The sequence below is a fragment of the Oryzias melastigma genome, linkage group LG11, assembly GCF_002922805.2.
Source record: "Oryzias melastigma strain HK-1 linkage group LG11, ASM292280v2, whole genome shotgun sequence".
Taxonomy (NCBI): Eukaryota; Metazoa; Chordata; class Actinopteri; order Beloniformes; family Adrianichthyidae; genus Oryzias; species Oryzias melastigma.
The window spans coordinates 23,472,229-23,479,295 of NC_050522.1; the positions used below are offsets into that span (position 1 = coordinate 23,472,229).

The following is a 7,067-nucleotide window of genomic DNA, read 5'->3' on the forward strand; positions in this document are numbered from 1 at the left end:
AGAAAAATATCAAAGTTCAGGAGGCTTGAGCTGGCAGCTTCCGCAAACCGCTACGGCTCCTTGTCTGCCGGCATGCGAGCTAGGTCTGCTGGCTAAACCACGGAGGCTGGCTGTAGTGAGAGCCGCCGCCCACGGGATGCAAAATCTGGAGATCTGTCTGGAGTGCATCCCATCTTTGCCCAACAGTTGCCAGACCAGCTCTGGCAACCCTGCCGCCCCAGTATGTTAAGGAAATAGATGGAAGTTCTGGACAAAAATGCTCGCATTGGATTAGTATTCTACCACTGAAAACGTCACATCCCTAAAGCTGAGTTCCTGATTGGCCGATGTGATTTGCCAAAATTTAGGATTTTTTTCTTTTTTTTTTTTCTCTTCCCCGCTCAAGTCTCACTGCTGCTAGACCGGCGCCCCACAGAACTTCAGATCGCCTCAATTCACGACCATACCATTGACTTAACATTGAAAATGGCCGCCTCCACCGCATGAATCGTGTTCAGTGTCAACATAGCATTAGAAAATCAACTTGTAGCAGATAAAGTTGCTTAATGTTTTTATTTTATCACTTACTGCAAAAGATGTATTAATATACAGATTGTCTTTTTCATCATAATCCTTAAATAAAAAAAGAAGTGAAACATTTGCTGTCTTAGTATATATCTGGACACATCATATTGAGAAGTATATAATAAGTATCGTATCGCCAGACTGTTGCCAATACACACCCCTAATTTATCCTACTGTGTATTATTAGCAGAGGTGGGACCAAGTCATCATTTTGCAAGTCCCAAGTCTTTGTCCTCAGGTCAGAGTCAAGTCCCAAGTTATGTATATCAAAGTCCGAGTCAAGCCACGAGTCAGAGGTAGGAAAGTCCAAGTCGAGTCTAAAGTCGTCAAATTCATGACTTGAGTCTGACTCGAGTCAAAGTCATGTGACTCGAGTCCCCACCTCTGATTATTAGTGAATGTTATTAACTATTCTGCACACAAGTAATTTATGTTCATTTAGTATTATCAGGTTTTGTAGTTTCATGCTGAAATCAAAATGTACTAACATTTTGCATTGAAAAGACAAATGTTTTCTGTCTAAATCCGGACAACATGCTTCTTTTTTATTTTAAAGAATGTAATTAGTTTCTTAAAATGCACTTTAATATATTTTCTTTGTGGCCCCAGGGGCCCCTTGCATATATAATGTCATTAGTTTGCAATATTAAACTACAAACTATCATTTGAATTTTGCTCTGCAAGTGATTTTTACAGAAAAGGCTTCAGTACGAACTTCCTCTGTGCCCCGCGAGGAATTTAAATCCCTGTGTTAATATGTACCAGATGACACTTTTAAAAGTGTAAAATAAAAGCCTTCATTTATTGATTCTGACACACTGCGGCAGCAAAGTGAGACAAGTTCCCGCATTAATGGAGGACGAGAGGAGGACTTTTTTTTTTTTTTTCTTACTGAACTAAAGCTGCCGTCATTTATTGATGAGGGGGCTTGATCGATACATCATACGGCGGTAAATAATTAAAATGCTCGCTGATACATTATGGATGGGATCTCCAGTCTCCAGCAACTGCTGATTAATTAACCAAATGTAGTAAATAAATGGAAAATTTTCATGTTTTATTTTGCAAAATGAGTGAAAGGGGGAAAAGATGATTTGGTCCGTCAGCGCGGAGTCAGAAAGGGATTTGAAATAAAGCAAAATATTTGGATAAAAGCTGCAATGCAGTTAAAAACAAAGTGGAAAATACATGTTTTATATTTAATTGGTAAAAAAAATCTAAAGTAAAGCCATCAAAGCAGGAAAACTACTTTCTTTCTGAGACATAAATGGACAAATACATTTTTGATGTTACTTTTTCTGTCTAAGGTAAAGGTCACACCAGACTTCTAAATGTTATACCTTCGACCTCCTCATCCGAGATCTGAGCTGCAGTCACACTTGGGATCCATATTTCCATTGTTTTAGCCCTTCAACCCTTTTCAAAGCTGAATTTGGAACACAATTTCTGGCCTCGAGTCATTTGTATACGAGAACAAAACTCTTTTGTTGCAACAAAACCACATTCTGAAATTGCATTTAAACCCATCTGAATAATATGGATTTGGTTTCTAATCTACAGATTTAAAATGATATGAAAGTTTAATTGAGAAAGCATCAATGAAGTCTAATAACCATGTAATGTAATTGGTAGGGTCGTCAGTCTTTTTTGACAAAACTTGGGGAGGAATTTAACACATCTGAAATATAGCTGGAGTGGGACTTTAACAAAAAAAAAAAAACATATCTTCTGTCAGAAGATATAGAAGATCTCTTTTGAAAAAATGAACTAACGTTATCTAATTAGTGATGTCCTTTAGTGCCCACTTTTTCCGGTTTCATGTTTTAAACTTCATTTTGATTTCACCGACGTACCCTGGGCTCAGAGTTCACAATTGAGCTCTCTGAAGGTCATCCTGGGCTGTTCAGAGACGATTCGGACCATCCTTCTCTTTAGTCTCTCATCAATTTTTGCCTTGCGGCCACGCCCACCTAATTGGCTATTGTAATTTTTACTTTAGGGCCATTGTAAATATGTTACTATTACTAAAGATTTTGATTTATTGATATTAAGTTATTTGTGGTCTTAAACATTCTTTATTTCTTTTTAATAATAATGAGACCTAATTAGGCATAAGTGTCATCTGTGCTAAGATAACCAGCGATTTCAGAAGGGTCAAAATATGGCAGACAAATCTTGGTTTGGAGTCACTACAACCTTCCATTCCAGAGTTATTGTTTGATAATGAATTCGTGGTACTGTTTGTGTATCTCATGGCCAGAAGGTCATAGAGACTCGGATACCACCAGCGTGTTTAGAAAGATCGACATATGCAGACCGATCACAATTTTGAGTCTTTACGACATTAAGAGAGGGACCATTACTCTTGTCCAGAGTGGTAAGTAACTTGCAAGTGGGGAATAATCCCCCTGTCGAAGGTCGGTCTGGATCTCATAATAAGGATCATGTTTCTCTGGATCTTTGGAGTGTTCAATTCTTAAGATGTTGGGGCCTTCTGAAATTTGGGCTTTCAGGTATTTTTTGCATCTTTCTAGAAGCCGGAGAGGCTCCAGCACTGTCATCACCCTCTGCCTCACTCAAGGCCACAACAGTGATGGCAGGTAAAAGTTCCTTTGCATGGTCCAAGCATTGTGACAGAAGCCATGCCACAGAAAAATCTTTGATAGTGTATTTTGTTTTCCAGGCAGTCCCATTGGCAGATCATCTTGATTTAGTGCTTAACATCAACCCTGATAGAACAAGGCGAAAGGCATGAATGTCGTGCCTCTCTGACAAAGTCTGGACTGTGACTGGAGCAGTGGCTTGCTGTCAGAACACCTTCATATAAAAAGATTTGGCCAGATGTCCCATTTGGTCTCACCAGTTTTCTCACTACTGAGCCCATTGCATTAAAACACACCGTTGGGAGAGATTTCTGACAATGTCTTGTACACATGTAGCTGAGTTTGACTCCAGTAGTGACAGAGAGACTTGTCCAATATCCCTAATACTACCACTGTCAGGTATACTGTATGTTGATGGCTGCAAAGATGCAACAGTCTTTGTCTTTTAATTCCAAATCTTGTATCTCTTGTTGGGCTTCCCTCAGGATGGCCAAATTAGGGAGGTGGCTTGGCTCAGGAACCCCAACACCCATCAGATCTGCTGCTTTTGCTGACCCCCATACAGCTGGTTCCATCTTACCCTCACACATCTCTTGCCCAATCTACAAATTTTAAGACATGAACCGTTTAGAACAGCCAGTGTGTAGGAGACATCAACATTTGTGATGCATCATTGGATCACCATTGGGCTTTAATCGCTGGTTCTTTGTCACATATTATTTCCAAATGGTCACAACACTCCTTAGAGTACCTCTAATGTCAATGTAATTATTTGTGACGGTTGGGTAGACCTTGGCTCTTTTGAATACAAATGTGAGTTTTTAGAGCTTCTTACAAGTCAGGTTATTTATGTTTACTATTCAAAATAGTTTCTGGTTAAATGTATTTCTAATGGTTGGAAGATTTCTTTGTTGGTCCTAAAATTTATTGAAGATGCTTCTTACCGTTTGTATTCCTTCCTGGATGTCAGTACTTGAGTACATGTTATTGGGAAGAGGATCCAATTCCTGGAGGACATTTAACTTTTTCAATAAAATCATGTGTCTTTAGCATACATAGCTTTGGTGTTTGCTGAACAGAAGGTTTAAATAGTAATTATGAATTCAGCTGACCCATAGGTCTCAGTGGTGCAGTCAGATACTACAGGACATCCTGGGGAAATTGCAAACAGAATACTCCAAGAGGGTAGATCTTTATGGATTTTGGGAAGTAAAATGGCTTCAGAGCTGCCAGTGAAATAAACGAAGTTGTTTTGCAATACTTATTTTTTTGTATAAATTTAAAATGTTACTAAGTATATTGTTTTGTCTAGTTGTTTGTAATACTGTCCATTCTTAAGCTGTCTATAACCTTCCTATACATTTTTATCCCTTTCAATAATCATCACCACAGTGCCTTTGTCTATGGAGGACTAAATGAGACTGTTTGAAATCCATATAAACACCATTAAACAAATTTGTCATTAAATATTTAAAATTTGGCATTAAATAAATAAAAGTGGAAATCAATAAAGAAATGTTTATATATGTGCATCATTAAAATGTTAAAACAGCATTTAAATATTTAATAATGCAAAATTATTTCATGACTTGGTGTAGGCTGTTGGAGACGATTTAAAATTAATATATTTAATGTGAAACCACAAAATAAATGTATATTTAAAATTGGCATTAAATAAGTAAATGTTCAACTGTTTAAATATATGTGGCATTAAAATAATAATCACATTTAAATATTTAATGAAATATTTAATTATGTCATGGCCCCGTGTGGGCTGGTCTAAATGAATATGTCAATTATTTAAAATGGGCATTAAATAAATGTCATTAAATGTGTCAATATTTAATTAAAATCAAATTTTAAATGATTTAAGAAGCACTTATGTATTTCATGGTTCGGGTAGTGGGCACACCATTTCATTATGTTATCGGTCTTATCAAAATCTGTGGGCGGGGCCGACTCGCACCGGGTGGGCGGGGCCGACTCGCACCGGGTGGGCGGGGCCGACTCGCACCGGGTGGGCGGGGCTGACTCGCACCGGGTGGGCGGGGCTGACTGGGATCATTGAACGGATGAGAATTCTCATGTAACTCAGGAGTCTTATAAAGTTTTTACGGTTTTATCTGGCACCTGACATGAATACATGCTGTAAACATTGTTTTGGTGAACCGTAGAACTTTAGTAGTTTTTTTTAATTTAGTGTCTTTTGTCCTTTATATGTTTAAATCGCACATCTGATCTAATGTAATTAAATAAATGTATTGATTTCAGGTTTAAATTGCAATTTAATGTTACTAAGCATTGTTAAATAATAATGTAAATTTTTGGGTTAATTATCTAATTGTTTTTTGATAGGAAGGTCGTAGAGACATGAGAACAAGTTCTACCCTCTGGTACCATAAGGTGAGGATTCCACTGATGAAGTCCTTACATCTATATGACTTCAATTTCCCAAGATACCCTCATTTGTGGTGTACTTTATGTATCTTGGAACACCACTACACTGTAAAAAATGACTGTTTTTCGTAGTGTTTTGTCAACTTATATTATATTTTATCACTTAGTTTTAAAAATAAAAAGTTGCTTGTTTTGCTATTTAATGTTAATTTTAATCATCAATCCTCCCATGATGTATATAATCCTATGTAAGGAGGTTTGATGCTCTTTTTAATACTTATTTGTTTTTACTTTTATTTTATTAGTAACACTGCAGAAAGACAATAATTAAACTGTATGTTTTTTATTTACCATTCTTCCTTCTTTTATTACGACAGTCATGTTCAGTCACGTTTTTTACTATTATCGCCTGTCGTTAATGCTTTATTATCCTGAGTCTGGATTTACAGTTTTAATGCTTTCACAGGGGATTGCTCCAATTAAGCAGAACAAAACATGTGACGGAACGAGGATTCATTTTGCTGTTCCTCCATTATCAGGAGCCGATGTTGGAATTAAATGGAGTTATAAAAATAATCATAACATAAACAACATTTTTCTGACACACAGTAAACGACAGATTTATGACTTTCTGTCTTTAAACCACCAAGTGTTTAAATTTATAGGGAACTGTTTTCAACTTTTTATATATTTTAAGGTTTTATTTTAAATGCATATTTTTGGTTAAAAAAAACACAAAATCTTTGTTGGTTTTAAAGCTGCATTTTATTTAAATGGTTTCTTCACTTAACTTTTTTAAAATACAAATGGACTAACAAAGATTTGTTTGTATAAAACAGTTTCTAAACGTTGTGGTGACTATAATCTTGGTTTGTTCTCCACCTGTGGACTTTTATTTACCGCCTCCATCCTTATTCTAGACTCATAAATACGTCCTAATTCCCAGGTAGAAGCAGTGGAATGACTTTTATAGAAAAGGTTAGATGTTTCTAGATTTAATTTGATTAAATTTTGCTGAACTTCACTTTCACATCCAGTTCTAGAAAGTTAATAAAGACGAGAAATTACACAGAATTTTGAACTCAAACTCCCCCATCACTTATATTTCTAATGCCAAAGTTTCCTTTTTGGTTCATTTTTTGGTTTTTTTCTCATCACCATATTATCTTTTTTATTTTATTTATTTATAACCTCAGTGTATTTTTCTACTTTGATTTTTTTTTTGTATATTTTTTTACACCTAAAACTAATAAAAATCATTAAACCTTTTTTCCCCACTCTTTAAATCATTTTTTTTCATATAATTCTCAAACATAATTGTGTACAGATTTTTGTTTTGTTTTAATGAGAAACTAATGTAGGCTTTAGCACTTTAACTATATAAAGGGACACTGTGCCCAAAATTCCACTTCGACTCAATTAATCTCTGCCTCCCTCTTGTGGTAAAACATTGACATTACAAAGAGCAATTCTGATTGAGGATCATTTTTATTTACATTTAAA

At 35.9% G+C, this 7,067-nt stretch overlaps 1 long non-coding RNA gene across 1 annotated transcript; it reads left to right on the plus strand.

The window, feature by feature from the left end:
- Nucleotides 1–6: 6 nt before the first annotated feature.
- On the plus strand, nt 7–6,165 carry LOC118599346. Its single transcript, XR_004948651.1, has 3 exons — nt 7–3,164; nt 3,248–3,566; nt 3,653–6,165. It is a non-coding gene; the product is annotated as an uncharacterized LOC118599346 (long non-coding RNA).
- Nucleotides 6,166–7,067: the final 902 nt, after the last annotated feature.